This window comes from Perca flavescens, chromosome 4 (assembly GCF_004354835.1).
Source record: "Perca flavescens isolate YP-PL-M2 chromosome 4, PFLA_1.0, whole genome shotgun sequence".
Classification (NCBI taxonomy): domain Eukaryota; kingdom Metazoa; phylum Chordata; class Actinopteri; order Perciformes; family Percidae; genus Perca; species Perca flavescens.
The window spans coordinates 10,930,711-10,955,898 of record NC_041334.1 but is presented as its reverse complement, the minus strand read 5'-3'; positions in this window follow the sequence as shown (position 1 = coordinate 10,955,898).

Sequence of the window (25,188 nt, the reverse complement as noted above, 5' to 3'; positions counted from 1 at the left end):
CATCAGTCTGTGTAGGCTATACAATTAATACATTTCTTGTTGCTTTGACACAAAATGCATACAGTTAACACAAATTTAAAATGCTTGAACCTCCTTTAAACACAAGCTCAACCAACACTGAAACAATGGATTTTTTATTGCCAAATTTACAAATGCTTTCACACTGTATCTCAGAACAGATAACATCATGTTCTAAACCTAACTTATAGGCTAAAGTCAAAGTGAACGGCTGTTCATACTTTTGAAACTCAAATATATCCCCTGGATTTTATACATGCATTTATTGAGAAACAGCTGATTGAAGTTATGCAAATAGATCAATCACAGCTGATTCCCTTCTAAGAAACACAATCAGGTGTTGAGGTTATTTCAATCGCATGATCATATGGTAGTACAGTAAAAGAGGACCTATTTGAACAATATACTGTAGATGAACACATAAAATAAGAAAAATGCCTTCATGAGGGAGAGGTAGACGAGTACCAGGACAATTCTGTCTGTTTACTTTTTTTTTCCATAACCCGTACATTCTACAAAGCTACTCTGAGATGGGTCATTAATTTTTTGTATTGAATCTCTGCAGCAAAAGAAACAAATTGGTGGCCAGGTTGGTTCAGTGGTAGAGTGGGCGCACATATACTTGGAGGTTTATGCCTCGACGCAGAGGTCCAGGGTTCAAATCCAACTTATGATATTTTCTGCATGTCTTCCCCCTCTCTCTCCCCTTTTTCACCTAGCTGTCCTGTCAAATAAAGGCGGAAAAGCCCAAAAAATAATCTTAAAAAAAAATATGCATGCATTTACTAAACCCAACAAAACAAAAATTTAGAGAGGCTTCAAGAGAAACTGCAGTGCAAAACACACAATCTATGATCAATACAATCACCATTGTCTGTTATAAAAGGGCAGACCTGACACATAAAATAATGCAGTTTCTGTAATTCCATGGGATGTAAGTGTTTTGTATGATATTGTTCTATGATTGACTAAATGTTCCTGTTGGAAGAGAACATGTGTTAGTGTTCTGGAAGAATTATTTGATTTTGAGACATGTTTGCATTGTTTTGGTAGACATAGTACATTGTGTTAGTGTATTATTATATTTTGAAAATTAGTTTTGGAGTTTAGTTTGTAATGTGTGATTTTGAGCATGAAATTAACTGTTTTGCCAATTGTGTGTTGTAGGTGTGTTGGTGCATTAAGAGTTTAGGAAAGTTGCCCATGGGCCCACCACCTGTGGGAGGAACCGTTGGGGTCGGGTGCGATGCCACATGGGTGGCAGTGAAGGTCAGGGGCCTCGACGGACCAGACCCGGGCGGCAGACGCTGGCTCTGGGGACGTGGAACGTCACCTCTCTGTGGGGGAAGGAGCCGGAACTGGTGCGGGAGGTGGAGCGCTACCGGTTAGATCTGGTGGGGCTTACCTCTACGCACAGTCTCGGTTCTGGAACCATACTCCTGGATAGGGGTTGGACTCTTTTCTTCTCCGGAGTTGCCCAGGGTGTGAGGCGCCGGGCGGGTGTGGGGATACTCACAAGCCCCGGCTGAGCGCCCGCTGTGTTGGAGTTTACCCCGTGGACGAGAGGGTCGCCTCCCCACGCCTGCGGGTTGTGGGGGGAAAACTCTGACTGTTGTTCGTGCATATGCACCAAACAGGAGTTCGGAGTATTCGGCCTTCTTGGAGACCTTGACTGGAGTCCTGCATGGGGCTCCAGTGGGGGACTCCATTGTTCTGCTGGGGGACTTCAACGCACACGTGGGCAATGATGGAGACACCTGGAGAGGCGTGATTGGGAGGAACGGCCTCCCTGATCTAAACCAGAGTGGTTGTTTGTTGTTGGACTTCTGTGCTAGTCATGGATTGTCTATAACGAACACCATGTTCGAACATAGGGATGCTCATAAGTGTACCTGGTACCAGAGCACCCTAGGCCAAGGTCAATGATCGATTTCATAATCGTTTCATCTGATCTGAGGCCGTATGTTTTGGACACTCGGGTGAAGAGAGGGGCAGAGCTGTCAACCGATCACCATCTGGTGGTGAGTTGGGTCAGGGGGTGGGGAAGACTCTGGACAGACCTGGTAAGCCCAAACGTGTAGTGCGGGTAAATTGGGAACGTCTGGAGGAGGCCCCTGTCCGACAGACTTTCAACTCACACCTCCGGGCGGAGCTTTTAGTGCATCCCTGTGGAGGCTGGGGGCATTGAACCCGAGTGGACAATGTTCAAAGTTTCCATTGCTGAAGCTGCGGCGAGGAGCTGTGGGCTTAGGATCTTAGGTGCCTCAAGGGGCGGTAACCCACGAACACCGTGGTGGACACCAGTGGTCAGGGAAGCCGTCCGATTGAAGAAGGAGTCCTTCCGGGATATGTTATCTCGGAGGACTCCGGAGGCAGTTGCAGGGTACCGAAGGGCCCGAAGGGCTGCAGCCTCTGCCGTGAAAGAGGCAAAGCAGCGGGTGTGGGAGAAGTTTGGAGAAGACATGGAGAAGGACTTTCGGTCGGCACCAAAGTGTTTCTGGAAAACTGTTCGCCACCTCAGGAGGGGGAAGGGGGGAACCATCCAAGCTGTGTACAGTAAGGATGGGACACTGTTGACCTCCACTGAGGAGGTAATAGGGCGGTGGAGGGAGCACTTTGAGGAACTCCTGAATCCGACTAATACGCCCTCTATGTTAGAGGCAGAGCTGGAGGATAACGGGGATTGTCGTCGATTTCCCAGGCGGAAGTCACTGATGTAGTCAAACAACTACACAGTGGCAAAGCCCCGGGATTGATGAGATCCGTCCAGAAATGCTCAAGGCTCTGGGTGTGGAGGGGCTGTCCTGGTTGACACGCCTCTTCAACATTGCGTGGAAGTCTGGGACGGTGCCAAAGGAGTGGCAGACTGGGGTGGTGGTTCCTCTTTTAAAAAGGGGGACCAGAGGGTGTGTGCCAATTATAGGGGTATCACACTTCTCAGCCTCCCTGGTAAAGTCTACTCCAAGGTGCTGGAAAGGAGGGTTCGGCCGATAGTCGAACCTCGGGTTGAGGAGGAACAATGCGGATTCCGTCCTGGTCGTGGAACAACGGACCAGCTCTTCACTCTCGCAAGGATCCTGGAGGGAGCCTGGGAGTATGCCCAACCGGTCTACATGTGTTTTGTGGATTTGGAGAAGGCGTATGACCGGGTCCCCCGGGAGATACTGTGGGAGGTGCTGCGGGAGTATGGGGTGAGGGGTCTCTACTCAGGGCCATCCAATCTCTGTATGACCAAAGTGAGAGCTGTGTCCGGGTTCTCGGTAGTAAGTCGGACTCGTTTCAGGTGAGGGTTGGCCTCCGCCAGGGCTGCGCTTTGTCACCAATCCTGTTTGTAATATTTATGGACAGGATATCGAGGCGTAGTCGGGTGGGGAGGGGTTGCAGTTTGGTGGGCTGGGGATCTCATCGCTGCTCTTTGCAGATGATGTGGTCCTGATGGCATCATCGGCCTGCGACCTTCAGCACTCACTGGATCGGTTCGCAACCGAGTGTGAAGCGGTTGGGATGAGGATCAGCACCTCTAAATCGGAGGCCATGGTTCTCAGCAGGAAACCGATGGAATGCCTTCTCCAGGTAGGGAATGAGTCCTTACCCCAAGTGAAGGAGTTCAAGAACCTTGGGGTTTTGTTCGCGAGTGAGGGACAATGGAGCGGGAGATTGGTCGGAGAATCGGGCGCAGCGGGTGCGGTATTGCATTCAATCTATCGCACCGTTGTGACGAAAAGAGAGCTGAGCCAGAAGGCAAAGCTCTCGATCTACCGGTCAGTTTTCGTTCCTACCCTCACCTATGGTCATGAAGGCTGGGTCATGACCGAAAATCCAACCGAGATCCAGGGTACAAGCGGCCGAAATGGGTTTCCTCAGGAGGGTGGCTGGCGTCTCCCTTAGAGATAGGGTGAGAAGCTCAGTCATCCGTGAGGAGCTCGGAGTAGAGCCGCTGCTCCTTTGCGTTGAAAGGAGCCAGTTGAGGTGGTTCGGGCATCTGGTAAGGATGCCCCCTGGGCGCCTCCCTAGGGAGGTGTTCCAGGCACGTCCAGCTGGGAGGAGGCCTCGGGGAAGACCCAGGACTAGGTGGAGGGATTATATCTCCAACCTGGCCTGGGAACGCCTCGGGATCCCCCAGTCGGAGCTGGTTAATGTTGCTCGGGAAAGGGAAGTTTGGGGTCCCCTGCTGGAGCTGCTCCCCCCGCGACCCGACACCGGATAAGCGGACGAAGATGGATGGATGGATGGATGGATGGAAAGTTGTTAAAAGTATTGAAAGAATTGTCATAGCAATAGTAAAAAAACTAAGTATTTGGTGAAACAAGCCTAGTTTAAAACACTGTATTTTAGCAATTGGAAAAAACTGTAATGCAAAGATCAAAAACACGAGCTATTTTTACTCTGGCCATGTAACGTCTCTGATAAACATAATAGTGAGTGGAAGAAGAGGAGCAATAAACAAAGAAGAGGACAGAAGGACATATTTTTTTATTGCCATTCAGGGGTGACACTGTCCTGCTGGCCCAGACACAGTAAGAGATGTGTGTGTGTGTGTGTGTGTGTGTGTGTGTGTGTGTGTGTGTGTGTGTGTGTGTGTGTGTCATTGGGTATAACAGTGTGTCCTTCCAGATCCAGACAGGACACAGTCTGACCAAAGTCACCTCCTCATGACAAGCAGCTTTCAGACAGCCCTGTCTGTCTGTGTGTGTGTGTGTGTGTGTACGACGCATAGACACGCATCTCTGAGGCTGTGAAGGGAGATTCAAGAAGCAGCAGTCAGAGTTAAAATAGAAAACAGAATCAAGAAAAGAAAGACATGAAAGCAAATATTACAAACCATTCTGCAGCTGCTGCAGCATCCCCTCAAATATTGACTCGCCCAAATATTTTCTGGGACTTCAAATCTATAAGGAGGAGGATGTAGGACAATTTCCTGTGAGTGTAAATCCCACCATGTGAGTTCTCAAGTGATTTGCTGCAAAAATGCACTCCCTCCCTCCCCCATTTATTCCCCCTTGCCTCCAGTGCAGTTTATGGCCTCGGCTCCTCTGTCTCTATTTTGATCTGTGGAATGAGTTCATCCATATTTAATGATCATCCTAATGAAGCTTTCACCTCGTGTTTGCCTGCTCTCCATTTTCTTCTCCTGCCTCTTGAGCACAGACACTTTGTCTGACAAAAACACATCAACTTTCCGCGCAAAGGACTGCAGGGACATTAGACTAGAAAATATTATCAGGCATAAGTTGTACGTAAGTTGGTTAGAGTACGGTAGAACAGATGTGTGTTTTTTGCATTTGTGTGCTTTTCTGCTTGTGAGTGTGTGTGTGTGCGATCGTGCATGCATGCATGTGTGTGTGTGCATGTGGCAACTGGGGAGAAGGCCCATTACTCCAGGCTAACTGACTAAAGGGCCCCCCATGGTGCCCGTTGAGATGCCCGACTAGAATGATGGTTTCCTGGCTCAGATGATGGGGTCCTTCAGGCATTAGGCTGGATGACAATGATCTACTATAATGGCAAAGGGTCTGTCCCTGAGGCCGACACACACACACACACACACACACACACACACAGATAGAATCAGACACATAGAAAACACAGTAATTCTCTCTGTCGATCTCTTGCTTGTTTATACACACTAGATCCCTCACACTCACTCACTCACACACACACACTCTCACACACACACAAAAAGGTCCTTCACTAGCTTCACTCATCCATTATTTAACATGGAGAACTCCCATCGAGCAGTGTAGAGGTATGGGGCAGAGTCACTGAATGAACGCTCTAATTAGAACAGTGAATGGAGAGAACAGCTTTGGAGGGAAAAAGGTAGAGGGAAGTTGAGAGTTGTTACTGATTCAGCTGGGGGAGGAAAAGGAAGGCAGAAAGAGGGAATAGCTTTGAGGGAAGAAGGTGAGGAGGGACTAAAGTAAGAAAGAGAATGCTTTAAAGTGAAAGAAAGAAGAGATGGAAGCACGAGAAGATTTCAGAGTTGGGAAAGGGGGAAAAATGGAAAGGAATTGGATGGTCTTTAGAAATAGACAAAATGGAGGAAAGGATACTTATAAGTGTGACAAAGTGAGGGGAAAAGGACGTTTTTGAGGAAACGTTATGAGCCTATACAATGATTGATTTAGTTTGATTAATTCTGGACATTTTTAGTGACTGACAGACTGGCTGGCAGCAGTATGTCCAGTTGGACTGTGGTGTCTCAGCAGCAGCACCAAAAGCAACAGTCTTGGCACAATTCTTTTCACACTTTCCACCTTTAACTTCCAGTTATGTATCACCTCGAAATGTTTTCTGATGACTTCTCCATGTAGGCAACATTGATCAGAACAATGAGGAGGTCTGATGGTGCAAAGACAATCATTTTAAGATAAAGAGTTGGTGGTTGATTTCCGTTTGGCGAGACACTTGCTGTCTAGTTTCTTATGCTGAAATTACACCAAACAACTTTTCAAGCGATTCCATTGTCGCGGACTAATTTCCAATACAGAGATGGGGACTCGAGTCTGCGACTCGGACTCAAGTTGCACTTAAGTTGCACAAACAGCTGACTTCAGACTCTACTTGCGACTCAACCCAAAAGATTTCAGACTTGACTCGGACTCGAGCTTCGAGGCTCATCAACAACTTGTTTTCATGCAATTATTGCTTTTTAAATTTAAATTCATCCATGTATTTCTATTATTGGTGCATATAGATACATTGGGGAAACCTATTACGAGCTGCATGTCCCCTGCCCTTTGCCATAATGTGCAACGTAACGCACGTGCTATGCCCATAAAGTTATTCTACAACTGATTTTGATTCTGTACTGTATGGATGGTAGCTACAGGACATGCTTTGAATTCATAAGATTTAACAATACAGTGTTAGGGATAGATAAGATGACCAGAGACTTGAGACTTGACTTGGACTTGTAGCAAAAGACTTGAGACTTGACTTGAACTTGCCCCTAAAGACTTGACTTGGACTCAAGCTCAACCACTTGAGACTCAACTTGTACTTCTAAAAAATGACTTGTGTACATCTCTGTTCCAATATCAGAATAAATCCTGCAAGTCTTCCTAGAGTTGGGGCCCATTGTCTCAATCGTTTGGTGCAAGGTGGTCATAAAACTTCCCCATTTTCACGTTCCAATAAAATCAAACAAGTCTTGGTAGTGAAGTTAAATCATGTGAGCATTGTCAACCACCAATGGGTGTGCTCCCTCCAGCACCAAACAGGAAGCAGCAAACGGCTAGAGACAGTGTTGTTTATTAACCTGGTTGACACCAGACCTGTTAGGGTGAGGTTTGGACCCAAGAGCGAACACAGACTAGATGGTTGGGATTTGACAACAGTTCTTTAATGTAAGTTCAGCCAAACAGAAATCTTGTAATTCAACGTAGGAGGGTGGTGATCCAAATGGAGTGGAGGAAGGCAAGGCAGTCTCGAAAACACACAGGGCTGGTGGCTTGGCTGGAAGCGAAGATCAGGTAGACCTCCAGCGTCTGCACACAGATAGACGACAGTGTTAATAAAAAAAAAAAAACTTAGATAGCACAAGCTTTACTAGAGAATAGCGTGTGTGGCCGAGAGTAGTTACCACTTGGTGGACTGAAACGAACTGGCGCTGGCTGCTTGGATCACAGGAGTACTAGTGCTGGAGCTTGATTAGTAGATCACCTGCAGCTGCGCTGGATAGCCAGGTGCCCTGAGGAAAAAGCCACTCCTACCCACTCACTCCACACACACAACCAAAAAAAGGAAACAGCAGCCCGAGTCACGGACAGGCCGTGACAAGACCCTTCTCAATTGTAACTAAGAGTGGGTCTGGGCAAGGTTCATTCGCAGCTCATTTCCAAAGGGGCGTCATCAACGGACGAAGCTTAAATGCCTCTGGGTGCATTGGATAGTCCTTCAACCAATCAGACCAACGATCCGGGTGACGTGGCAGTGACAGCGGCATCAATGGGTTGCTGCGCTTCGGTAGCCGTGATGGCATTCAACGTGAGTTGAATGTAAACAAAAAGCTGCTTGCCGTCGCTATCGTCATCGTATGAAGCCCGCCTCAACGGTTGTGATTTGTGCCTCGATTTGGAAAAATTGGAAATGGGCTTGAATGGGCTCTTGGCCAGACGGACTTACAGAGCACGTCTCAAATTTGATGGAAGTTCGTCAGGGTTTTCCCAGGCTAGTTGTTTATTGTCCTAAACGCTAAACGCAAAAGAGGGAAAGTTGCCGATTTTCAACCCTTCTGAAGCAAATCATCCAACGGCAGTTTTACCGGCGGATAAACACAGATCTCCGGGAACTGCCGCCATTCATCTCATGTATGGTAGAACAGAAAATCTGCAGACTTTCCCTCAAGTTACCAGCTAACGCTAGTGGTATCTAGCTAGCTTGGTTACATTTTTCAAAACAAATCTAGTTGTAGTCTTGCAATTTGTGATCCCTGCAAGATCCCCAGTTTTTACAGATTAGGACAGTCTTTAACGTTAGATATTTCAATCAGGAGAGACTTCATTGCAGATATGTAATGATTTATTGTACATGTGCGTGAAATGTACAGTACAGTCTTTGGAGATTAGACTCCACCATTATTTAAAAATTCTGAGAAACTTTTAAAAAGGGGTAGGGCCGAAATATGAACCCCCGATGGAGTCTAGACACTAGACCAACGCTGAAGGCCACCGGGAGAGGCCTGCTGGAAGAAGACCCAGGAGCCGTGAGGGGTGAAGACCGGAGGAGCAGGGGAGGAGGAGGGTGGTGCTCGTATCCTGAAATGACAACTGAACAGCAGAGAGATAGACAGGTTTAAAACAGGGATGTCTTGCAGTGATTGGCTCGTGAATTTCATGGCCGCTTCTGATTGGTTAAGACTAAAGTAAACACCTCACAGCTGATCCATTCAGGGGAGTGAGAAGTGATTGTTTAAGTCGTCATCCTGAAAAAACTTTCGCTTAAGATCCATAAGATGATTGTCTTTAGATGTGAGATGGTGTCAGACTTTAGTCTCTTCAAAGTCTGTTCAGAGTCTTCTAGTGTGTGGTAGGCATCAGGTAATGCTGCTTATTGCCTCACTTTTGACCCCACTTTCAGTGGAATATTCCTTTTAATTCAAGTAGAAATTAAAATGTTGAGGTCTGTATAACTGCTTTACTTTGTGGTTGGACATCACAATCTTTTTCTGTGACATTTTAGAGATAAATATTTTCCTTCAACATTCACTGAGTCATCAGAGTACTGGGTATGTAACAGACATGGTCAGGGCGTGAAGAGAAGGACAACCACAGCTGATGATTTTCCAAGATTTATTCTGCAGAAGACAATAAAACATTGATAGCTTCTGGTCTACAGTTTCCTCTCCATTTGCACCTCTGCTCCTCAACAATATAGAACGGTATTGTCAGAGTGACACCTACACAAAAACCACATGGTATAATATATATAGCTCACTCAACTCCCAACATGTACACCACCAGCCAACAGGGGCAAATAACACACTTAGAAACATTACTTGAATTGTAACAGTTAATGTGACAAACATGAGAACCAACATTTAATACTTTAATAGTTTCAGTGGGAAAAGTTAAACAATACGTGGGTTTGGGGACTGCACAGATAACAACAAAAAAAAAAAAAAAAAAGTGTAACAAAGACATACACATACCTGCAGAATACAATAAAACATTGATAGCTTCTGGTCTACAGTTTCCTCTCCATTTGCACCTCTGCTCCTAAACATTTAATAACAGAATTTACATACTCAAACTCGACCGCTGAGCCTCCGTTATTTACACTGCACAAAACAGCGCGAAAAGAAAAAGTTTTTACGGAGGACAGAACGGACTCAATCGCAAAGGCTCAAATAGACGTAACAAGTTTATTGACAAACAAACAAAAGGTTAGCAGGGAACTCAGGGGTGGAAACCGGGAGAGCGAAAGACTCAAGGGAAAAACCTAGGATGGTGAGGTACTCGTCGCAGAAACTAGGATGGCGAGGGACATAGGGGGGAAAACCCAGGATAGCTGGGGAGCTCGAGGAAACGCGGGGAAACCAGGGCTGAAGAACCGAGGAGGAGACACCGGAGCGGAGGAACCGAGGAGCCAAGGAGGGGCTGGCTGGATGGGGAGATGAAGACAGGATGGAACGAGGTGCTGTGGTAGGAGGACTGGATGGTGAGGCCAGCTGACTGGATACGGGAGATGTGGAGATGGATACTGCGGAAAACAAAACACAAAGAGGGGTAAGACAAGGAATGGTACAAGGACAGGTGAAAACAGAGTAGGCTGCGTGATATAAAAAAAACAGGGAGTGTCACCGGTGGAGCTGAAGCAACAACCGGGGTTGAAGTACTGTGCTTGATTGTAGATGGCTGGCAGGTGTGTGTGGTGGGAGAGCAGTGATTGGTGATTGGCAACAGGTGTGTGCAGTTAGCTGGCAGGCAGTAGGCAGGAGGGGAGGAGGGAAAGCAAAAAGAGACACAGGGAGAGAGACAGAGCAAACAGAAAAAAAAACAACAACAGAGGAAAATAAACAGAGACTCACAGCCAGCCGGACCCCAACCATCACAAAAGTTAAACAAAGCATCATTCAAACCCATATCTAAACGCACAGCGACACTAAACAGCTTAATTAATATCAGATTAGCTTAGAGGCACTAAGTAGCGAAGGGTCACAACACAATTCTCAAAGAAAACAACAAAATAGCGCAGCAGCAGCAGCACTTCACACACAACCTACCTCAACAATATAGAACGGTATTGTGAGGAGAAGACGGAACCTACGGCAACTCCGGAGGTAGAAAAGAGGCGCAATGAGAAACAACTTCTCCACCGGGAAACAATAGCATTTGATAAATAAATTAAACTCAATAAAATAAAATTCACAAATACCCAACAAATCATTAAATAATGATTAAAATGATTACAAGTAAATTAAACATAAATTGGAAATTAGAATTAATGAAGTGCATTTTTAACTCCGTTACAGGTACACCAGTGCAATGCAGCCTATTTTTAGTTTGGTTTAGTTTATTTGCACAAAGGTGATATAAAATACATACAGTAGAAATTAAAAACAAGCAATTTCAGGGCAGGAGAGGAGAAAAGGAGGGAGGAAATAAAACAACTAAAACATGATAATTTCTCTACAAGCAAAACAAAAAACAAAAAGGTAAACAAACATAAAATGATTTTTGATTGAAATACATTCTTCTTAATTGTGTGTATATATCTATCTATCTATATATATATATATATATATATATATATATATATATATATATATATATATATATATATATATATACATTTAAATGAAACAAATAGAGAAACACAAAGGAATAAAACATGTAGAGAAGAGGAAACAAATCAATAAACTCTGAAGAACTGAGAAAGATATGTGACATGTGTGTGAGCATGTGTCTGTGTGTATATGTATAATTTGTGTGGGTCACTGTATAATGCATGGGATCAGCTGATAAAGTCAGAAGATGGAGACAGAAGATATCGAAGAGTATGCCTGATACACTGTACCTGCCATGTGCCTCTCTCTCTCTCTCTCTCTCTCTCTCTCTCTCTCTCTGTGTGTGTGTGTGTGTGTGTGTGTGTGTGTGTGTGTGTGTGTGTGTGTGTGTTCTCTGACAGTACAATTATTGAGAGCTCATGATTTATACAGAGAGGTCAGGGGTCACTGTACCTTCGTACACAGCTGCTCTGACCCTGAAAAAGACAAGGTGTGTGTGTGTGTGTGTGTTTGACTGTGTGTGTGTTTCTGTGTGTCCGTGCATGCATGTGTGTGTGTGTCTGTCTTTAAGATCTGGAAATAATGAATAACTTTCCTCGATCAGCTCTGTAACCCTGGAGGCTGATACAGAGCAGAAGGAAAGGCAGAGGAGGGAGCTTTATGTCACACATTTGAAATGGTTCATATGAAGCAGCCAATTAATTTAACAACATGAACAGGGCTCAGATATTTAAAGAAGTCTTATATATTCTGCAACACTCAATGGTAAAGGAAACACAACCAAGTTTGGATTAATTCACTGCACACAAATAATGATTGTGAACATATTCATGAATCATGTGATGCGTGTTGTAAATCTGTGATAAGTTTTCACAATTGATATGTGTTTTAATAAAATCTCTTCTACACAAAAAAAGACTTTTCAGTTGAAAGTTAAAATTCTCTTATAAAGCTCATACAACGGTTGCCTCAACTGCATCATTAAAGAGAAACCTCTCCACCCCACGCCGTCTCAAACACCCGCTGCACAGCACAGTGACCGGAACATCTGACCCTCATGCATGTGTACATTTTTTTATGCTTGACGTAAGACATTTATTAGAGCCTTCATCCATGCTGAGGCCACGTTTGGGAGGTTATGGTTGCAGAACTAGTCACAGAGAACAAGATAACAACTGCAAAAGGGCAATATTACTGTATGAAAACACCAATTTATGACCATTAATCACCAATTGGGACTATAGAAGTGAAGAGGGTCCAATTTCTCCTGACTGAAAAGGCCATACGTTGCTGAAATGAAATTCTGGTGTCAGTTGTGGTCACAGTCAGGAATTCTTGCCCATGTACTGCCCACATCTAGAAATGAAAAGAAAGTCTCAACCAAACATCAATCTTTTGAGTATTAATGACTCATCCACTAATGGCTCTGAAAAGTTCAGCTTACACCCTCAGAGCACTGTAATACTCCAAAAGATGCACTGTAATACTCCAAAAGTTACGCTTTAGTGCGTAACTTTTTGATATTAACAAACGTCCGTTACATTCAAGCCATTGCCAAATGAGTAGATACAAAGCTAATTAAGACTATCAGCTCCACACAACTCTCTCTGTATTTCTCAGTATGGCTATGTTCAGAAACTAGGGGGGGTGGGCGATCACGGAAGGCTTGTATCATATGGACGTGCCGACAGTGTTGTTGTCATTACTTAGAATTCCTCATGGGGGCGACAGAAACTACGCACTATATATAGCTATAGGACCTGCGCTGACTAACAAGTATATAAATAATGGATGTAGCATCAGTGACATTACTCATTGGTCTGTATACTGCTGTTTTAAAGCCAGGAGTTTGCATTTTAGCCGTTGCCGTCTTGGTATTTTGGAGCCAGAAGTGACCATATTTGGACAAGAGGGTGGAGCTGGGGAGGATGACGCAGCTAACCCAGTGTTGTGTATGTTTTTTTCAACCATTCTGGTTTCAACCATTTTTCATCCAGCAGAGTTTGACTGGCGGTAAACGCAGACATCCGGGTACAGCAGTACACAGAGATGGATACAAATCGGCAGACTTTCTTTTAAATTCCCAGCTAACGCTAGCGCAAGTTAGCCAGCTTGGTTGGCAGAACGCTGAAAACGTTTCTAGGCAACCAAAGTGTTCCAATTAACTTTGATGAAGTGAAGAGGAAGAGGGTCAAAGTTTAAGATGAAAACACCCCAAAACAAGTTGCCACAGGGCCATGGTTAGCATTGCTAAGCCTCTGTCCTGATTGCCCCTAAAGCATTCCCTGCTTTATCATCTACTGTATTTTAAAATAAATGGGACCATAATTTACTAAATGAACATCATGTTGTATTGAAAATTAAGAAACTAGTGGGTGAGGCCATGTAAACGTAATGAATATGTTTACTGAGGGAAAAGTAGGGTCATTTCCCTACTTGTAGCCAGTGGAGTTGCCCCCTGTTGGAAATTCGATAGAATGCAGGTTTAAGGAGCTTCCGCATTGGCTTCACCTTTCAGGCCCGGAAATAGCCGCTTGGTCTAGACTCTGTGAGGGAGACTCAAAGAATACAGATGATGGCATGCTCAGTGGTCAGCATCCTATTTTTATCATTTACGAATTAGCCCTAAACAAAACATACAGTTGTAACTGATGTGATGATGACATCATTCGTTTTGCAGGTGTTTTGTCAGGAAAAAATATAAAATCTGTGATTTGTGTGTGTAAAAACTGTGGACGATAATAGATGAAACGTCATGAATGTCTGTACAAAAACATCACAGGTAATCCATCCAAAAGTAGTGGGAGATATTTCCATCTGGCTGATTAAAATTAGGGACCCAAAAATGAAATAAAGAAATTATATTTGTATTTTGTTGACACAGTACAGAGATATGACTGTTGAGGTAGTGTTATAAAATGCTGTAAAATGATTGTTGATACAGAAATGTAAAATAAAAATGAATTCTCTCACCATAAACATAGACATGTGCTACGATATTTACATGGACTTAGTAAAGTCTCAGTGATGAAGAGAGGAACCTTTTACTGAAAAAAGGAAAACAGTACTTTGCAAGATACATCATCATGTCACATTTTTTTGACAGGGAAAGAGACAACGAGGAGAATGTGTCTAAGAGTGAGGAATGTTGAGGAGGATCATGATTATGAGGCATTTTCCTCTGATGAGAATAAGGCTATTGGGGTTGACCCTCCTGTTGTCTCTGAACCACCAGCAAAATATGTTCTCTCTTAGCCTACAGTGGACACATTACCCTTCCAAAAATGGAAAGTTATCATCGTCCATCTCCCTACTTGAACTGCATTGGGACAGTACAAATAACTTGGATGGGACCCACTTGCAAGCCTACATTGGGTTGCTCATTTTGGAAGAAGCATCCAAGTCAAAAGGTGAGGCAACAACAAGCTTTTTAAATGCTGAAATGTTTTACAGTCTATAATGCTGACACTGGAAGGGCTATATTTCCATCCACCATGTTTTTGAAGACATTCCATGTGTCCTTCCATGTTATACACTTTGTGACAAACTTGCAGCAATGCAGAATGTGGGTCCAGCAAATACCCTCTCATTACAATCCAGGCACCCACCTAACTGTGGATGAATGTCTGGTTGCATTTCCTTGCCACTGTCCCTTTAGAGTCAAATACATACTAAAAAACCTGGACAAAACATAAGCAGCATGCACAGTCTAGCTATACCTGGAGTACACTGGTGTACTCCAGGTACAAAAAATGGAAACGATCTGAAGAGAAATCCTCAAAGTATGGGGGGGAAATCTGCATGCATATGGTGACGCAGAAGTGTGTGAAATGCGATCCACCAAGTCCGCGTGCCTGCGTAGAACCTTCCTTCTACTTGTCTCCCTCTCCTCCTCCTCCTCTCTCCCTCTCCTCTCCCTAGTAGCGCGAAGCGAACAACAAAAGCTGACAATTTTGTGAGGTGGAGTTATTGCTCCAAACAATGCACACACAGGCACACACACACACAGTGCGTTTTTACCCTTTAGACGGAAACGCGACGGTGGAGCGTTTTTAAGATTTCCACTTTAGACGGTGGTTTCACTTTTTTGCGTTTTTAAGCCCGAAAAATGCTGTAACCATCTAAACGAAAGGCACATCTGATAAAATCTTTTGTCGTTTTCACTCGCAAGCGTATTCGTGTAAACAGGGCCTGAGAAAGCACCTGAAGAGAATCAGGGCATGAGGGTGGTACTACACATGGCAGAAGGAATGAATTGTCATAACAGAAAGAAAATACAAGCCAAAGCCATTAAAGCATCAAAAAGAGCTTTCTTTAAAATGTTAGGTGGATTTTCCTCAAAACTTGCCATTTTCAGCGTGTAGCTTGGTAGCTCAAAGTTTGTTGTTTCCTGTAGCGAAGGGAGTTTGAGAATGGCAACACGCAGAGACATGAAGGCAATTATCCTGGAAATGAACGGTTGTTGATCTAGACTAGATTCCAGTAGTGACACATTTCTACAATTTAATTGAGGGGAAAAAAAACATTCCCAAAATCCACTCATATTTTTTACAGAAAATGACAGACTCATGCATGAGGATTGAGACAACAGAGGCACAATAAGCCACATGTTTGCAAAAAGAAATGTGAAAACGTGTTTGGCTGTTTGCTGCTTTAGTTGGGTTATTGCTTAAAATGTATTTACTGCTCCTTTGTTCATCGTATTAGTCTTGTATGTTACATGTATTGCAGGGTTTAATTTGACTGGGACATTAGTTGACTGTTGCTGCCCCTTAAACATATGACTGCCAAACTACTACAGCACTGTATTAAACAGTGCCAACCCTTTGCGTTATCAAAGCAGCAAGGACAGATAAGCTTTGACTGAGGTGAGAGAAAACCCAAATCCCAATTCAAGCTTGAATTTTTTTGACGTCCTTTTCAACATAAAACAACATCAATAGACTTATATAGCCAGAAAAGACAATGTGATGTGACAGGCTAGTAAACAAAACTAAAAAAGGTCTGATAAGCTCCAGGACACTAGCTTGTCTGATTTGCAGTCCATAAGAAAAGCCAATAAATGAAAACATAAACAAAGAGCAGACAAAAGGCAGTGATTGCACCATGAGGCAGTTTTGCTGTAAGGCAGCAGACGAGCAAGGTGCAGAATTACAGCCACTAGAGCCTGTCCCACAATGAGCTTTCCTTAGTCTGTGCCATTTCTGTGTCTGTAGCTATTGAAGAGGAGAGAGGGAGGCAAGGTGGAGGGTGGAGGTGTGGCCTTGACCAACTGCCACTTTGCTTGTTTGAAAGCCATGATGTCTCTCTCTCATGGGCGGGCCAAATTCTCTGGGCGGGCAAAACAGAGAAAGGGGAGGTAACCTTGCTCCTTATGTCCTCATAAGGAGAAGATTCCAGATCGGCTCATCTGAGCTTTCATTTTCTCAAAGGCGGAGAAGGATACCCAGGACTTGGTTTACCCCTATCACCATTTCTAGCCACTGGGGGACCATGGGTAGACGGGGGGAGCGCATATTAATGTTAAAAAACCTCATAAAGTGAAATTTTCATGCCATGGGACCTTTAAGGGAACTTGTCACCGAAATGGTCTAACTGAAAGCTTTAGGGCCCTATTTTAACGATCTGAAACGCAAGCATGAAACGCAAAACGCAAGTAGCTTTGTGGATGGATCTCGGGCGCTGTTGCTATTATACCAGCGGGATAAATGAGTCTTGTGCCCGACGCAAATCTTAAATGGGTTGGTCTGAAGTAGCTAGGTGTGGTTTGGGCGTAACGTGAAAATAACCAGTCAGAGCGTCATCTCACATTCCCTTTAAGAGCAGGCGCACTTGTTCCATGGCGGATTGCTATTATGACGGTGGATTTGCCTGCCGCACGCCAGTGGGAGCTGTCCGGGATGTGGCAAAGTAATAAATGCCTGTCTTGGCCGGGTGGCGATGTTGCTGCGGCATCTCGGGCGCATCTCCTCAAGTCTGGAGAGGATTGCTGCAGCCATGGAGCGTGGGCCTCCAAACGCACCACCTGCACCTGTTGTGCCCCTTCCTCCTCCCCCCACTCCATCTCTGTCCACCCACTCCACCAGGAGTGCATCGTGCATTACTCCCAGACCAGATCCCGCCGGAGTGTCCAATCCCACCGTAGTTCAACATCACGTCTCCTTAAGTCCTCTAATATTTCCTCATTTATGTCATCAACACATCCATGATTCATGGAAATGTTGTGTATAAACACAACAAGCCACAAAGAATGCTGCGACTTTTTGAGGACTGTACTGTAAAGTGCCTCCTGTTCTATCCAAATACCTGAAGCACAATTTCAGTAATATTTTTCTTTGTAATTATGTATGGAAGTGTATGCGCGTTGTGCACACGCTAAATTATGGCCAAGTATGCGCCCCTAAAATAGCATCTGAATAATGCGTGACTGACTTTAGACTAGCGCCACTGACTTTAGATTAGGTTTTTCCTGTTCAGTGGTGGAATTGTTTTCTGAAACTGCAAAATAGAACCAGGTAACGTTTGCGCCACAACACGCCTCCTCTTTTCGCTGAACCGCCCCCGGGAGTGCAAATACATTCCTTAATTTACCGACGTGCGTCTGTGGAGGGAAAAGTCTGCTGTGCGTCGGGTGCAAAATAGGAATGATACATGCGTTGGTGAACAAAGTCAATTGAGCTAGATGCAAGATAAGGCCCTTAGTGCGTAACTTTTTAAAAAATTATTTTATTAATGAACATCCATTACATTCAAAATCAAGAGTCCATCATGTTTTTTCAATCCTCCGTGTCCCACTTGGCTACAAGCAACTGCATTGTCATTACTTAGAGATCCTCAAGGGGGCAACAGCAACTACGCACTATAGCTTTAATTAATCTTTGAAATGACATGGCTGATTAGACATTGACTCTGACTTTGATCTCTAAGCTGTAGTGCATGCGGTGCAGGAGTAAAGTTCCACTCCACAAAGTGGTGGTGTTTAAATCTTACCTAATGCCTTTATTGTAAAACTAATAAGCAGCTACGAAACTACTGTATACATAACATTTGAGTCTGCAGCCCTCCAAGTGAGAGTGTAGTAAAAATGACAAGAACAGTAGTGGATAACACATTTGGGATTCCAAATAAAGAGAAAACAGGATAGTGTTTTTTTTTTTCAAACATAAAATAAAGTCAGTTTTTACTCCTAGTAGCACTATGGATTGTATTTTATGGAGCAACCCAGTCTCACGGCAGTTTGTGAAATGTTCACGTAATTTAATCTATTGATTTGTGTACACGGACACATTTATCTCTTTTTTTTTCATGATGGTCAGCACGTTTTTTAAACTAATGTATCAGTCTGCAGCAGAGAAGCTGTATACAACTTTGCAATTATTGGTACTTTTAGCCCAATAACCGGCTGTGACAGAATAAGCTACATTGCTTTTAACCACATTTATAGAGGTAACAGTACATTCTGATTGATATTTCCCACCTGTCAGAATGATATATTATACTTTCAACTACATTTATAGAGGAGGTATGCCATTCTGTTTGATATTTGCAACTTGACAGAATTAGCTACTTTACTTGTAACTACATTTATAGAGTAAGTAGGCCACTCTGATAGATACTTTACCCCTTATAGAATGAGTTACTACTTTTAACTACATTTATAAAGGAAGTAGTCCATTCTGATTGATATTTTCCAACTGACTAAATGTATAGAGAGTATAGACCATTATGATTGTAGTAAAGATCCCTATTTTTTATCTTATTTTTTCTTTCCTCACCTACCTCACTTCCTGTACCTCACTTTCTTCTCTCATCACTGACTGGTTTTTGCTTCTACCCTTTCACCCCTAATTACCTGATTGAGTTCACCTGGTCGCTCTTTATTTAAAGACAGAACTTCTTCTCAGTGACTTTCTTTTCACCTTCACATGGGGCGGTAGCTGATTGACCAGGCTATGTGTGACTTTTTCCTTATTATCATTTGTGTCACGCTTTTATGGAAATAAATCTTTGTTAAAGTGGACTAAAATCTTGTGGTTCATGCATTCTGAACGATGCCCCATGACAATAGAACACAACCTCTGAAATTGAACCCTCCTCCTTAAAGTGTAACTCTTGCCAAAATGCAACCTATGGTCTTTTGGTGAATATGACGAGTCAAACTTTCGTTTAAAAGCATAATTAGGATGGAACCACCACTTTTAAGATTTACCTTATTCTCGTTTTCGGTCAAATGGCCTTTTGAATGGGAGTGCTAGGGGCACTGCTATGATACCATCAAAATCGCTATTTTTAAAACATTAAGAAGGCTTGACACAACATGAACTTTGCTGCAAGTATCACCAGGGGCTCTACATGTGAATTTGAGCATTGAGAACATTGTGTACACAGAGTTTACTAAAAAAGGTTTTGGACAATTCACTTTTTGTTGTTGAAGCTATCCGCCATCTTGTCAGTCAAAAATTGTCAATCTCCGAATGCGAATGAACGCAGGAGGAAATGTCATTCTTATATGAGGCTGCTTTTTCAACTACAAGGTCAATATTGTTTTTCACTAACGACAAAACAACAAATTATCCGTGCATTTATATGGAACTAAGCTTTAGGAGCTTTCCATCTTTTCTCACCTCCCTGTTACGTTGCATTCAGAGATCGACTCAGTTACCTCCTGATATTCGCACAACTACAGATGTTGCTCTTTTCAGGTCTAAACTCAATACTTACATGTTTAGAATGGCTTATAATACTAAGTAGTGGTGTGACAATTTCCTCTTCCTGTTTCTATGTTACCTTTTATGATTTTCCTGTTTTCTAATTTTCATTCTTCTTATTGCAAGATATGTTGTTCTATTCTTAGTTCCTGATGTGAAGCACTTTGGATACCTGCTGGTTGTTGTAAAGCGCTATACAAATACATTTTGATTGATTGATTGAAGATGGCAGATAGCGTAAGCAACAACTGCTAGTTTGTGAGTTGTTAAACCTTTTTTAGTAAACTCTGTGTACACAAACAATGTTCTCAATGCTCAAGCTCATGTGTAGAGCCCCTGGTGATACTTCGATCAAAGTTTATTGTTGTATCGAGCCTTAAAGGAGAACTCCGGGCAAGTTTTCCGTTAATCTTGATTGCTATATGTATGAGTACTGCCGATAGCAAAAAAAACGAGCCAAATCGGTGCTAGCAACACGGAGCTGCTGAAGCTAATGGATGGATGGATGGCTAATGGATGGATGGATGTCCTCCAGAGGACATTTCATGCTTTCGCGGCGAAATTTTGAAGTTTATTCCCCCCTCAAAAATAGGTAAATGAGCACTGTAGTTGTTATGATCATATCAGTGACTATGTAACTACATGGAAACAGACCAAATTATGCTGTTTCTTGTAAAGTAGCATTACAGAAGGCTGTAGCCTTGTGCTGAAGTCCCGTGGGAATTCAGTTGTAGCAGGAAAAGTTAAACAGCAGTGTGCAGATCGGAGCGTAGTGTGTGAAGAGTGAAGAGCGGAGGTGTTCACAAGGGAAGAAGCTTGGGGTAACGTAACTATGGAGCTAGAGCTAGCCTTCAGTAACGCTATTATACTGTACAAGAAACAGGCATCATTTGGTCTGTTTCCATGTAGTTACATAGTCACTAATAAGACCACTACAGTGCTCTTACCTATTTTTGAGGGGGGAATAAACTTCAAAATTTCGCCGCAAAAGCATGAACTGTCCTCTGGAGGACCTCCACCAGACCAGCGGGCGCTTGTGGATTGTTGTCGGCGCGGCAGGCGAGGGAGGCGGGGTGAAAGTAGAAGCTGGATGCCGGTCAGCGCTGCTAGCCTGGCTATGGAAACTACCACACAACACTGCAGAGACTCATATTCACCAACGACCGCACACAAAATGGATATATATGCTACAAATACACATGGAACTGCTGCGTGATGATTATTACCGGAGCCTGGCTGAACACACTCACTCATCCCAGACGGCAGCTAGCAGCTAAGAGGGTAGGTGAATTTAAACAATGGTTAAGTTGCTAAATGCATCTTGTTGTCATGTAAGGGCCCTGTTCATGTTGCACAGACATTTTAATTGCATTTTGTGTCTGTTAAGAGGCACAAAGGCACTCTTTATCTTATGCCCCCATAACTGCCGTTTTAGCCGAGTGCGAGCTCTCGGCATTAGCTGCAGCAGCTCCGTGTTGCTAGCACCGATTCGGCTCGTTTTTGTTTTGCTATCGGCAGTATTTATATACATATAGCAATCAAGATTAATGGAAAACTTGCCCGGAGTTCTCCTTTAATGTTTTAAAAATAGTGATTTTGATGCTATCATAATAGTGCCCCTAGCACTCCCATTCGAAAAGCCATTTGACCGAAAACGACAATACAGTGAATCTTAAAGTGGCGTTTCCTTCCTAATTATAATTTTAAACACAAAACAGACCCTAGGTTGCATTTTGGCGAGAGTTACGCTTTAACTTTCATATATATTTCCAACTGACAGAATGAGCTGGTCCACTCTAAAATACATTTATAAAAGATATAGTCAATTCTGATAGATTTTCCCATCTGACCGAATGAGCTGCTTTACTTTTAACTACATTTATAGAAAAGTAGTTTATTGTGATAGATATTTCCCATCTGAAAGAATGAGCTACCGTACTTTAAACTCGATTTACAGAGGAGATAGGCCATTCTGATAGATATTTTCTACAGAACCTGACTGAATGAGCTATCGTAATTTAAACTACATTCATAGAGGTAGACCATTTTGTTAGATATTCTTTTTACTCCTCTCTACAAATCTGATGCTCCTTCCAACAGAAGGTAGTTTGCAAGAAAACTACATCAACCTCCACATAGTCCATAGCCACAATGTTTCACTTACGGGATTGCTCCGGTGCTGCCGGAAATTCCCCCCGGATCACAATCTTTTCGCCCGGATGTCAGTTACCTTCTTCTTTCTTTGTGTTGTAATTCTAAACTTTGGCGGATTTATGAGGACTATGGTTAACTGCTCCTCAGATCTCTGTAGGGTAAATCCAGACAGCTAGCTAGACTATCTGTCCAATCTGAGTTTTCTTTTGCACAACTAAAACAACTTTTGGACGTCTTTCTACCAAAACAAGTTCCTTCCCGAGGCTATTTTGCAGCGGCACCATTGCTCTGTCTGGCAATGCGAGACTAACATCTACAGTATGTGACTAGTTTTTGGACCTACACCCACACCGTTGGACAAAAAGTTTTGATCTTAATAACTTTTCATTGTTACGGTCTTAAAATATGTAAATGTTCACCAGGCTTGATGCGACTGCCAATTTTGGTGAGTTTTTGAGTATGTTAAGCCCCCCAAAAAGGCAATTAATTTGCCGTAATAATAATAATTCCTTCAGTTTCAATAGGGCCTTCGCTGCTGTCTGCGCTCGGGCTCTAAATATGCGTCCAGTCTGTTTGTTTGCGTAAACAACAGCCAGTGCACTTTTCACTTATTGCCAGACTGCACATTTCCTCCTCATGCTTCATCTGTCCTTGCTCTTTTTCTACTTCAAGTTTTCCATTTTTTTCTTCTCTCTGTCTCCCCCTATCTTGCTTTATCCGTTGTTTTTCCCCTCTCGGTGATCCCTCTTTTTTCACCTTCTGGGCTCAAGATTGAACCAAGAGCTGATGGGTACTGGTGCCAGGATTTTACAGCAATGCCGCTGACTCTACAGCAATGCCCTCTTGCGTGCGCGCGCGTGTGTGTGTGTGTGTGTGTGTGTGTGTGTGTGTGTGTGTGTTAGTCCTTTGTGCTCCCTGGGGGATCAGAATGAAACATGGGCATAAGGAGCTAGCATTCCCCCACAGGGCTGCTCATGCCAACACTCCTTCATATAATGGGAATGGATGTAAGCCATGTGTGTGTTAGTGAGTGTGCATGCATGTTTGTGTAGAGTGTTCACATGTTTCTACCACTACTTTGTATCTGTGCACCATACAAACATGCAGTGTTATTATAAATGAGTTAGTGTTTGTTTCTATATATTGCCTTTGCAAATGTATGCATACTGGGTACACGCTTGTACTGTATGTGTGCATGAATTCTTCTATCCAGGTAGGATTGTGTGCAGGGCCTGAAACACCCGACCGCGTGCCAAATGCGGGTGAATTTTGCCATTGGCGGGTGAAACTGTCAACTTCTGGGTAGCCATGAGAATTGAGTGATTAATTAGCTGTTTTTTGCCACGGTTCTTTCACATTTCAACCAAGTCGGCCAATTCCTTTGGCCATTTGAGGCGAAAAATGTGTAACTATATTGATTTTTCTTTACAGTTTCAAGAACGATGTTCGTGCAATTTCTGTATTTTACCTTTTATAATGCCTGGTAAAAAGCCTATGTGGCTAGTGGATTAGAAAATCCACCTGCCACAATGGCTAGTGGCCAAAAAAGTTACATTCCTACCCTGATTGTGTGTATTTGTACCTATGTGTTCATAAGTTAGCATGTGTAGAACAGTTTGTGTGTTCATGGAGCCATATCGGGGCCAAATAGAAAGCACTGTGTTCCAAGCCCTGGGGCTGTGTGCTCTAAATATAATGTTAGAACTGAGGAGGAGTCATATTAGCTGCAGACATGTACTGTAGCTCTTCATCAAGGGCTGTCGGTTGCAGCTTGCATACTCCCTTTCAAACACAGCCCAGCAGAGACATGCCCCCTGTGCTGACAGGGTCGCTTGGTGTAAAGGTTTGGTGGATTTTCATTTGGTCAGGTTTGTGTTTCTGTATAGCCATGGTCAGATTCACTACTTATACTAACTACCAAGTTGGACCTCCATTTTTTTTCTACTTGTTTCATTTATTTTAAAAAGAAACTGAAATGGAAAATACATATAAAAAAATATATTATGGACTGATCATAGGTAGACCGATTATTGTGTTGTGTAACAGCAATCAAAACCATACAATTGTTAGGCTCCAGTCAGACCCGGAACTGAGAAACAGGCACACGAACGCAGATGAGCAGTTTACAGTGTTTATTGAAAACGATGTTTGATAGGGGAGGAGGGAGATGGCCAGGATAGCTGCTCCAGGTAGGGTCGAAGCCGGAGATCAGAAGGCGGGTGTGTGGCCAGGCAGCGAAGATGACGGCTGGGTGGAATGGCTGGTTGAGAGCGGAGTGGCGAGGTGAGTAGGCAGAGAGGAGGCAGATGAAAGCTGATGAGCAGCGGGTCCAGAGGCAGAATCTGAGCAGAGAAGGAATGCGTGAGCCAGAGCATAAATGAGGCAACAACTAGGGATGGCTGAAGTGAAACTGACGTTCCGAAGCTTTGTCGAGATCCCGAAGCGCAGATGTTTCGAAACACTGATTCAAAGCGTGATTCAAAACACCCATGTCACGTGACTACGGCTAAATGAAACATCTGAGTGTTTCACAAGTGTTTAAACAGGTGGCATGAATCAGCGTTTGACAGGGTCGGGAACACACAATCGCACATCAATATAAAAGTGAAGTCAACGCATCTTGACCTCGTTGGTTTTTGTGAGAGGAGTTTGATTTTGAGTTAGCAGATTTTTGGTGATATGACATTCATAGTGCGAGTTGTTTAGTTATATTTAGGCTTACATTTAAATTTACACATTGACTGATAGGCTAGAGACAGACAGAGTATACATAGTGACACATTAACATATTGATTGGTAGATACAGTGGGGGAAATAAGTATTTGACCCCTTGCTGATTTTGCAGGTTTGCCCACTTACAAAGAATGCAAAAATCTACAATTTTAATCATATGTACATTCTAACAGTGAAAGACAGAATCCCAAAGAAAATTCCAGAAAATCACATCATATGAATTTATTAAAATTGATAACCATCTGATGAGGAAAAACAAGTATTTGACCCCCTGGACAAACAGCATGTTAATATTTTGTAGAAAAGCCATTATTGGCCAGCACAGATGTCAAACGGTTTTTATAG